Raw genomic sequence first — 11,146 nt, forward strand, 5'->3', positions numbered from 1 at the left:
TGTCATTCATGTCTGGTGCTAGAATCACATGTTCTTGACTGCAGGTTAGTGGGTGTGCATAGCGCACTGTCGTGTTCAGGGAATGAACTTCAATGAAGGGGAGGGGAAACCGCTGGACTTGGCAAGAAGGAGGTAAGGGGAGGAGCTAAACTACTTTTTAGCAAGTCCTATGAACATTATAGGTCCAGACCTATTAACATGGGTCCAGAGGAGAGCCACCCACATAATCAGAGGTCAGAGGAACAGGCCTGACGAGGAGAGGCTGAGAGGCACGGGACTCTTCAGCTTGGAGAAGCGCAGGCTCAGGGGTGACTTGGTGGCAGCACATTAGGAACTGGGAGAAAGTCTGTTCACCAGGACATCCCAAAGGAAGACAAGGTCTAATAGTCACAAGCTGCTGGAAGACCGTTTTAGAGTGGCCATAAGGAAAAACTTCTTTACTGTCTGAGTCGACAAGAGTCTGGACTAGAAGTGGTGCAAACACCTGCTCTAGATACGTTCAAGAAATGCCTGGATGCTCACCTTGCTGGGGTCATCCAGTGGTCTCGCGAGGTCCCTTCAAGGCCTAACGTATGAAATCTATGAAACATCAAATCCTAATTTCTAAAATCCGTTTGTTTTAGAAATAGTTTAGGGTGACCTTGATCAACCACGACTGAAAACTGCTTGACTTGGGTTGTTCCCACAACAAAGAAGTGAGCCTCTGATCACGGAGCAGCACCGTGCAACTCGGGCAAAGACCAGCTGTGTGTGTTATCCATCCCCTCTGCTACTGAGGGGAAAATAGCATTCAGCGGTTCTTTAAGGCCATGTCTGCCAGGAACGGATAAAGTAGCACCCCCTCCAGCTCCTTTGGATTCCCAGGCCATTGACTTTATGGATCTGAAAGGAGTTGAATGTGTAGTGCATCTGGAGGGTTTCAACAGCAGCAGGCACCTGGGAGTATGAAACGGCAGATTGCTGGGGAGAGCTTGGTATTTCTCTGAAATAATGCCATGTGCTCTTGACTGTACCTTTTGGGTTTCTTGACTTTTTCCACGATGCTCCTCTGAAATGAGCCGGGCCATCGCAAACCAAAATTCCACCCCCCGAGCCCAGCTGTGGTTGCCAGTCAGGCTTTCAAAGCTTTAAAGCGGGTAGCCTGCATGGACCTGTTTATGATGCCAGCTGCTGGTGCTCACCTGTGTCCAGCGGGGCCTCATTGTGGCATCAGTGCTGCGAGGAAGGAAATGTTGCTTCCCTCCACACAGTTTGCTCATATGGATCTAAGCCAGGTCGTGTATAGGTCCGCAAGTCAGGCCGTTCCTCCAGGCTTGAAATTTGCCAGCAGGAGCCAAGGCAGCCAGAGACATGAGCTGCCTGTTAAAAGAGGGAGGCGAGAATAAGGATTAGAAAGGCCGTTTTAAGAAGACTCCCTGTGGAGACCAACGTAGGGGCAAAGATGGAGTCTCCCAGGCTATGCTGATGTTGGGGGCTGGCAAGTCCCCAGATGTGCCCCACCACCCTGAGCTCCCTAGTCCCTGCTTGTGCAGGAAGCCCAATGCTATCAGCTTCTCGCAGTCTGAAAACCTGCCTTTGTCCATTCGAGCGTTGCTCAGCAGCATCCCCCTGCGAGAGACTCCTCAGCTTTGTCCTGGCTGTTGTCTTACAATAGAGAAACCCAGCTCCTGCCAGGAAAGGGAAATATCCTCAGCCTGTTTTTTCAGCCAGGTATTTGGATATAAAGGGCTAAGACCTAGTATTTGCAATCCTCCACCTAGTATTTGCAATCCTCCAACCCCAAGCAATCTGGTGCTTTTTTAAAGTGGGGGCTTAACAAATGTATTTGCACATGCAATGAATACCCAAAGGTCAGCTTATGCCCATAGACCAGGGAATTAGATGGTTAATAAACAGCCACCACAATATTGCTTAAGATCCAATTCAGATTTAGGCCTTCATCCTCAAGGAAGCCTTGTGGCACTGCCACTCCATTAACGCATGATGCTGTACGTGAAGGTTTTAACGTGAACAGTTGCTGTTTTAACTAGTATCTTTTTCAAATTAAAATTTCTATTGACATTAGCAATTTTTCACCACACCACTGCCATACCCTAGTGTAAGGTGAGTAGTTTGGAGGTAGAATTTTTGTAAAGACACAACTTTGATCAAATCAACATTGACCTCCCACTCCGTGCCCCCTTCCTTCCACCAACACCCTGGTAGCAACGAAGGATATCTCTTGGAGAAGATGGAAAAAGCCCAGAGTAAGCCCACATAAATAAGTCTTGCTACAATCTATGATGCCTTTGACAGCGCACTGTGATGCAAACTGAAACTTCCTCAGTGAACAAAACCATATCGAAGCGACTTTCGACAGTGTGAAGGATCTTGGAAATGAAAAGCTCAGCCTTACTGAAAGCTGCCTTTTGCCTGGTAAGTGGGTACTTCCTAAGCACAGCAGCGTGTTGACTCCATTTGAATTTTAACATCTCCCCTTATGCAGTTTGCTTGTCAGACTTTGCAGGCTGAGCTTTGAAAACTTGGCCAAGTCTCTTAGACCTTTGTGTGTTGAAGGGATGTCTATCTCACGTCAAAGCTACACTGCAGTCACAGCTTCAGCCTCAATAATTATAAAATCAACGTTCTCCCAATGCTGCTCTGACGACACGATGTGCACTCAGGCAACTAACTCTTTATCTGCAAAGTGCCTTTATGAAAGCTGATCTCTGCCCTGCAACCACAATCGCTGTTTGAGACAGCAGACTCCTTTTTAATGTTCATGAGCCGACTCCTTTCAGGACTTGTACACCTCTCAATTTGCAATGACCAACAAAGGGATTCCCCCCCCCCTACATTTCCAGAATTGGATGGGGTGGTGCATCTTGTCAGAGGAGTATTGCCTCCGCTGGTACGTCTGTGGAGCAAACCACAGTTGTGAGTGTAGCGTGATGGCTTCAGTTATCTACTACAGGAAAGAATAGGAGGAACGACCCCAAACAATGAGCTTTTGACTTGTGGAATCAGAGTGTGAACCCTAGGGTCCTCGGGTCCACATTCAAGTTGCTGATATGCTAATGCCAGTGCTGTTCCCTTTGCTGCCCTAGTTGTACATACTAATTACGTGAAGGGTCTGACTGTTGCCTCTTGCCCCCCAAGCAGGAAAATACAGGCCAGCCCAAGAGTGGCAGGTCTTCCTGGGCCTGTGGCCCATTAGCTTTGCTTGATCACCCCACCGGTCTCACCTGGCTGATGGCTGCTGTATCTTTTTCGTTCAGTCGTTGCCCTGTTGATTGAATCAGTAACATCGAAGCACGGGGCCCCACGGTCTGCTCTACAAACCTGCAAAGGCGCCGAGCGCTTTGAGCTCTCCTGCTGTGTTTGCGACCATGGGCACGTTGAACTGGTTGTGGATGACAAACACCCCTCCCATTTCCCTGGATTTCCACCAGAGGGGACTCTTGTCCTACCTGGAAACCGCGTTTAGAGGCCGAAGCGGTCCACTAGTGCTAGCAGCTTGCTTGTGCCTCTCTCCTTGCCCTTGGTGTTTGACTTGGCGTTCAGATCGGCTGCTGTGCTATTTATTTTCCCCTTACATTGTGGATCTTGTGGGGGGTGAATCTCCCTTCTGTCCAGCTGAGCTCTTTCATCTTACTAGGTAAAGCTGGTTTCCAGGCTTAAATGATGTGGTGCGTGTTTGGCATGTGAGAGAGACCTTCGTTTCCTCCCCTGCTCCTCAGCCTCTCGTACACAGTGGTGGGCCCCATTTCTGGCAAGCAAAGTGCAAGGCTAATTACACTATCATTAGTGTGTTCTTGTGACATCATAAAATAGGCCAGGAGTGCCAATGCCAAGGGATTATTTCTGTTTCCAAAGTTTCTGGAGCTCTCCCATCCCTGCAGAAGACTTGGCTTTGCAAGCAGAGGCGGCCTTTATCAGACGTGCATCAAGGAGCTTGGAGAGGCCCAGTGACACGATGGGCGAGCGCTGGGCTGCAAGTCAGCTGGGAGTCTCTGCTACTCGCCAGATACAGGAGGTCTTGGGCAAGTCACTTAGTGCCTCTGGGGCTTTCTGTGTCCTGCCTCTAGTCTGTCAGCAGCTGAGAGCAGGGGCTCAGTGCGTGCATGTGCTCTGCCCAATGCACTGCAGCCCAGATCTTGGCTGGGGACTCTGACTGCTGTCACAATGAGAATAAATTGGCTCGAGGAAGAGGTTGCGACTTCCCCCTACCTTGCCACAATCACATTTTTCTGCATGGGCAGCACAATTCACAGTCAGTCAATGGGAAATCTCTGCCTCCCCAACCCCCTTTCCCTGCAATTAACCCTTTTGCTGTAAAAACAATAGCTGCCATCTCTGCTGCAGGATTTGCAGACGCATGCCATGTTCCAATGGATGCTCGGAGGTGGCAAATGCAGATGGGGGTGGGTCGGTGTGTTTAGGGCTCTGGGGGAGAGGTGCATTTTGTTGTCGCTGTCATTGCTTCTTGCTGGGGGAGCAGGAGTGGAGTGTGCTATGGTGACAGCCCACTCAGCCCTCTCCTGTGATACCGCGGCCTCCTGCACAGACCTCAGTTTTGCCTTAGTGCAGCCAAGTCATCCTCATGATCACCACGCTCCCTGTCTCATGCTGCACTTCTGGAAGTGCTTTTTACCATGGGGATCTTCCTTAATCTGGATCTGCAGGACCTCTGAAACAGATACACCCACTTTCTCATGGAGTGCCCCGCTTGGTTTAAGGAGCAGTTTCCATTTTGATGGGTGTGAACACAACACTCTTACGCTGGGGTAAGTCATGCTGGTATCCAGAGTGAGCATATAAATTAACCTGCTGTCTGGAAGTAGCTGCTCTCAGTAGGCCCTGGGTAGTGGGGAGCTGGAAATAGCCTGTTTTCTATAGGCAAAGGGCTTTTCCAGCATGGCACACTGCTGGGACATGAGTATAATTTCATCTTGGAATCGAGTGGCTGGCACCAGTGCAAAGCTGTAGACCATGTGTCCAGTCTGACCCGTGTTATTTGACTGCATATAGCTGGCAGTACTGTTTCCACACAAGCAAGCAGTATCTGTTGAGCTAACTTTGCCTGTGCCTCACCACTGCCTTCAGCAGAGCCCAATACATACAGGGCATGTCTATATGTGCATTTACTGTGCATTCAATTTACTGCGCCGGCATCTATACACGCAGGTATTAAAGTGCTGTAATGCTGTATGTGGACCAGTGTCCCAGACTTGGGACTAACTTTAGTGTTACTATGCAGTAAGGCGTCTACACATCTGTTACTGCGCAGTAACTAATTGGGTGTAAATTTGATATGCAGGTATCAAACTTGCACCTAAGTTGGTGTAAATTGCCATATTTACTGTGCAGTATAGGTGCATACCTCTACTGCATAGTCATGCTCCATTATTGCACAGTGGACGTATAGACGCACCCATGGTGTTGTTCTCAGGACAAAATGGGAGCCAGTTAATGTCAGGAGAGTCTAGCCTTAGATTTCTCACAGTTAATAAGGAACTGTTGAACAGCAGGTTGGTGTCTGTCAGCACCATGCAATCAATCTTCCCCACCCCTCTGGGTCCTGAGCAACACCCTGTCCAGCCTTCTGGAGCTGAATCTGAGCCAGATTCATCAGAGTACTGGGACAACTTTGTCCTACTTTCCCAATGCAAACCCATCTTCGATTTAATCATGTCCTGAGACTCTTTCCCAGGGCCAGTGGGTTTCATGGGTGAGTTTTAGGGTAAGCACTCTGCTATTCTTGCAGATGTGGGCCTCTGTCATCCCTAATTTTTTTTCTAGTCTGGAGTTGCAGTGCAGAAACCAGTGGGTTAAACTGCCAACAGCTGCAAGGCTGGATCAGGAGCAGCACAGCCAAATATAAACCTCTCTGGAAAAAGGTTGGGAGAGGGGGGTGGTTTGTGAACAATGCCCTGCTTTCTATCAGCCTTTCCCGCTGGCCTGGCTCCAGCACAGGTTAAACATAGACTATATGAGACAAAGCACGGTATCTAAGGAGTATGGCCTCTGGCAAAAACAGCTTGCTATTGGCTGGCGAGGGGTGGCCTTAGGGATCCGATTGTGCCGACGTTGGCCTGGAAGAAGAACACTTATTGCTAATCTGAATAGAGTACGGTGGGAAAATAATGAGCAGTGATTGCTAGAGCCAGTTGGGAGCGTGGCAATAACTTAATGTCATCGTGCAGCCAGCCCCCTCGGCCCGCTTCAGAACGAGTCGAGAGCTCCCTTGTCCTGACGTTTCCCCGGATTAGGCACAGTCTCCTTCACTGGTGGCTGTTAACCTCTGTCAAAGGTGGTGCTAGTGGGCTGCAGCAGAGGATCTCTCGTGGTCTCTTCCGGCTCTGCCTTCCTCGGGGACGTCGAGCGTTGGCTGGAGCCGAGGTTGGGTTTGACGAGGCTGTGCCAATGCTCCCGCTGGGACTTAAAGCCAGAGGTTCCAGCATAGACAGCTTTATCCTTCTGCTTAGGGCCAGACTGACTGTCCTCTTTGGGGTCAAGAAGGAATTTTATCCTGTGATCAGATTGGAGAGTGGTGAGCTTAGAAGCAAGAGATCCAGTTTGCCGGTGGGCTCCTAATGAGCGACCTTAGTTGCTAGTCCTCCAGCACAGGAAAACTTCAGAGGACTTCCTCTGGAGAGGAAACCTAAATGAGGCAGGCTGGGGTATGCACATGCATGATATCGTAGCATTGCAAAATAATGCTTGCCCTATTTGCTCAATGCCCTTTCCTCTATGCAACCAACTGGCAGCTAATTAAGCCTCACCGTGTCTCAGCGTGTGGGGGAAGGAGGTTGGGAAGGCAGAAATGGGCATTGTTTTCAGCTATCTCTGGATAGCTGTAGGAGAGCAGAAGTCTGTAGGGTGGAGTTGATCACCAGCATGGTGATGCCCTGCAATGCTACCTTGGGCTTCAGTGAGATGCTGCCAAGGTCAATGCATTCTTGGGGAAAAAAAGAACATAACACTGACTTCTGGGCACATTTGGCTCCGAGATGGGTGTTACTATCCCTGTTCTTATAGAGAGAGGGAAAAGCAATGGCTTCCTAAGGGATATGTATAGAGCCAATAAACCTTTCTTCTTCACGTGCCATGATGGAAGAGGTTAGCAGCACTTTCAGCTGCTACTAGGCCAGCGAATCATTCTCGCTTAGACACGGGAGCTTGTTCTGAAATGGTTTCCTTTGGAATTTGTATTTTTGGAAGAAGCTTGGAATGAAGTAAAAATTTTAAAAAAAAGCACTAGCTCAATGGTATGCGCTGGAGTGAAGAATAGCCCCTTCGCCCATTAGCAGCACAGTCGGGGGGCCGGTTCCAGTCTGAATCAAAGCTGCCTTGCAAACAAAACCTCAGTGTGTCGGGGCTGAAAACTGATTACAAGGAGATGGGAAGGGACATTCCTAATTGCTGAGCGGGCTGGTTCTCTCACTCGGTCATACAGGATCGCAGGAAAGTTGGGCTGGAAGGGACCTCACAGGGTCGCATCTAGTCTAGCCTCTTACTCCCGGCAGGATCATCCCTGACTAAACCAGGCATCTGTCTAACCTGCTTCTGAAGACCTCCGAGGATGGGGATGCCGCCATCTCTCTGGGTTGCCTCTACCGATACTGAGCCACGCTTACAAGGTGGGTCCGTAGTTGCAGCCGTTCTCAAGTGACTCGTTTCACAACCGCGGCGGGACGATCCATCGAATGGAAGCCGTGGGCCATAGGAGCTGGGTCTCTGGATGAGCTTCGCTGTACTGAGGACGAGGGCCAGGGGGACGCGGGCAAGGGACGGTGAGTTTAATGCAGTACTGCACTGGCCCCAGCATGTGCAGGCAAGGTTTAAAGAGGCTGGTTCAGAGGACGCTTGGGACTGTGAATAGGGCTCTGAGTGGGAGCTCAGCATGTGTGAACATGCTATATCCTTCTCTGCCACTATTGCCAGCTGAGGAACGAAGCCCCAGTCCTCCCATGAGAACCCTTGAAATCCTTCACTGAGAGCCCCAAATGCTCGCATGGCCCTGGAAAGTCCCAGCCATTGCAATAGAAATGGAAGTTGTAAGCCGATGCCATGAAAGGCACCAGTGAGGGCCTTCTGCTGGGCTCCAGCCCTCCGTCAGCAGCATCTGCCGGCAGACAAGGGGTGTCTGTGTTTCACCAGGTTTATGATGTGGCGCAACGAGCAGGGCAGACGAGGCCAGGATGCGCCCTGTGGTGCTTAGAGGCGTAGAAAAGGCCTTTTTGAGACAGTCAAATGCTGCAGCTTATTTGCCTTGGACTGGAGTAGCCTGACCACAGGAGAGTTGTTCAGCTGACTGGGTTCGCTGCTGCATTAGCATCAAGGGCACCGTCGCTTCCCCGTGGTCAGAGAAGGGACTGGCCAAATGTGGCCGTTTCATGACTGGGAGGCTGCTGTGTATACCTGTTCTTCTGGTTCTTCTGCATGGCTGGAAACCTCCTGTTTTGCTCCTCTGTGCTCAGCACAGCTGAAAGCAATGCATGTGTTGGGTGACTCTGGGTAGGGTCTGGCAGGGACCGAGTGAAGCAAGCAGACGTAGGTGGCAAATGAGGGTGCATGGCATGATTCCTCACAGCAGCCTGCATTCAGCTCAAGCTTGCATCCCACTACCCCTTGTCTTGTGCTCCCATTTGAAATCCAGCCCCTCTGCACAAATCGGAGTCTGCCAGGGGCTATGGGGCCCTGCTTTTTGGAGAGCCCCTGGGGGCTTCTTCCCTGAATCCTGTCTGACACCGGCAGCATTACAAGCAAGCTGCCCAGCAGCTGCAAGCTTGTCTGCTGAGATTCGGTGACAGTTGGGGAGGATTACACTAATGCCTCTAGTTGGGAAAGACCGTGGAGGAATGGGGTGCAGGGGATAAGCTGGGCAGTGACAGAAGCTGGTGCCATTCCCTGACCACAAGCCATGGGCAGTGATTTAACACACAAGCTCCTTCGGGGCTGCCAAGGGCTTGTGGTTCCCCTTGCTGATTTGCTGCAGATGGCACACACAGCTCCCCTTGTGGGTTCAGATCTGCCTCTTCGAGCAGCCCACGGGCTGGCTGCAATGCTCACCAGAGCTTGCTTTATAGCACGATAGAAATGCCCAGCAGGGAGGAGCCGTGTGGGTCTCTGAATCCAGACCTCTGCTGCCCCAGGCACCCAGGTCATTGAATCCCTTCCCTAAACCTATCATCTCTCACCTTAAAACTCATTGCCTCAAATGGTCTTATGTACCGTCCCAGAAACTCACTTTTTTCTGATGCTTAGAAACCTAGTTTCCACCAAAATATATTCATGGCCAGTTTATACCCTGTTGTTCAGATTTGTATGGACTTGGGGAGGGGGTTGCCTTCCTTTGTAGTAGGCGCATCGCCCTCTACCCAGAGTCCTTTAAGTATATATTAACAACCTTTTATAGAAGCAGGACGTTCACTTTCACATTCAGCTTCAGTAGGTCTTTTCCCTCTCTGGAAGGTGTTTGTATAAAAGCAATCCTATCCTTTCTCCACCTTCCAAAAGGGGCGTTAGTTCTGTTTTAGGGATGGCAAAACTGAGACCCACGTGCAAAGCAATTTGTGCTGGGCTCCTCTGTGGAGTTGTCATTAGTTCAGCTTGTGTAGGATGAAACCAAAGCTAGCCACGCGGCGATGAGTAACTCAGTGGTGGTTTCCAGTGTCGTATTCTCCCAACGGTGTCTGGTCCCATTCATCTAGAAAGACCCTCGCTGCAGCATTCAGACCTGCCTTCCCACTGCACAATGGGATTGTTTCTGGAGTTTCCATTCAAAGCCAGGCAACCCAGATGAAGGGCCTGACCTGCAGACTTCAGCCTGTGTGAGGGCTGGAACTGGGTTTAATGACCTAATTGAAATGCATCTCCCTCCATCAAAGCCACTGGTGCGCTGATTTGGGGGTACCATTTAGCTCATTTTTGTACGGTGAACCGCTGCTTAAGCTGACCTAATTAAACATGGCATCTGGTTTATTGCTGCTGCTTTATTAGGCTTTTAATTGAAGCAAATCTCCCTAGCTGGCATGGCTTCTTCCCTCGGTCCCTACTGCACTCTCACCTGCATTTGCTTTGCAAGTTTTCCTTGCTCTGTGTACTTTTTTTCCCTTATCTCTGCCAGCAATATTTTTCACTCCCAGTTGAGTTGATATAGCAGCGTATGTGTTCAGTGTCAGTGATGAACTTAATTAAGTGGCTCCTGATGCTAGTTCCCCTGCCCCTTGCATCTATGTCCACTCCAGATCCCAGGGAAAATGAGACTTTAGTGATGGAAGAGACCCGCAGCAGCTGACATGGAAACCACCCCTGGGACCACAATGGCCAACAAGGAGCAGGACCATACAGGTGTGTGCTGGCACAGACCCACCTGTTGCCAGTCAGGGCTTGATTTTATGTGTGCTCCACTTCAGTGGGGTTTTTCGTGTGTGTAAAATTAGGCTTGTGCATAAATCCTTGCACCTAACTCCACTGGACACCTAATTACTTTTGTGGGTCCAGGCCTTGATTGCTTGTCATCAAGACCTACAAACACAGTGCCCAGGTAACTCTATGTTTGACTGGTCAAAGCGTTATTTCGGTTCCTTGTTCCAAGTGTGCGTGACTGCTCTTGGTGTGAAGAAGTGCCTCGTGAGCTGGGACCGTGGGCTTCAGGGCTAGTGGCTGACTCCAAGCTCACTACTGAACTGAGTTGTTCTGCCCCAGATGATCGCACCTCCTATAATGGATGCTGGATAAGGATTACGCACTTAATCAATGGGAATGCCATTTACTTATGTCATTGCTCGGTTTGCCCCTCAAGGCACCTGCCTGTGCCTTGGATGTCTGGAAGAGGGCCCTGACATAGAAGTGACCATGTCCTGTTAATTTAAACATCCTTATAAGAGGACAATCTCAAACGAATGGGCAGAACTACACAGTGTGAGACCCCTAAAGCTTTATGAGATGCTTTGGGGTAAAGGGAGAGGAGTAGCGGTGGCCCTCCGGATGCCAAATCCGAATTTAAACCTCAGCCTTACCAGAGCCAAGAGAGGAGTTTCTTTAGGCAGCAACAGGCAAGGGCTGGCAACAGGCTTAGGGTGTTGTTCGTCCTTTAGGAGCAAGCCAGGTAGAAACTGGGATTTTTTTTTCCATCCGAAAGGGAGGAGAGCAAAAAGCA

Source organism: Crocodylus porosus, unplaced genomic scaffold, assembly GCF_001723895.1.
Source record: "Crocodylus porosus isolate Cpor-Errol unplaced genomic scaffold, CroPor_comp1, whole genome shotgun sequence".
NCBI classification, from domain to species: domain Eukaryota; kingdom Metazoa; phylum Chordata; order Crocodylia; family Crocodylidae; genus Crocodylus; species Crocodylus porosus.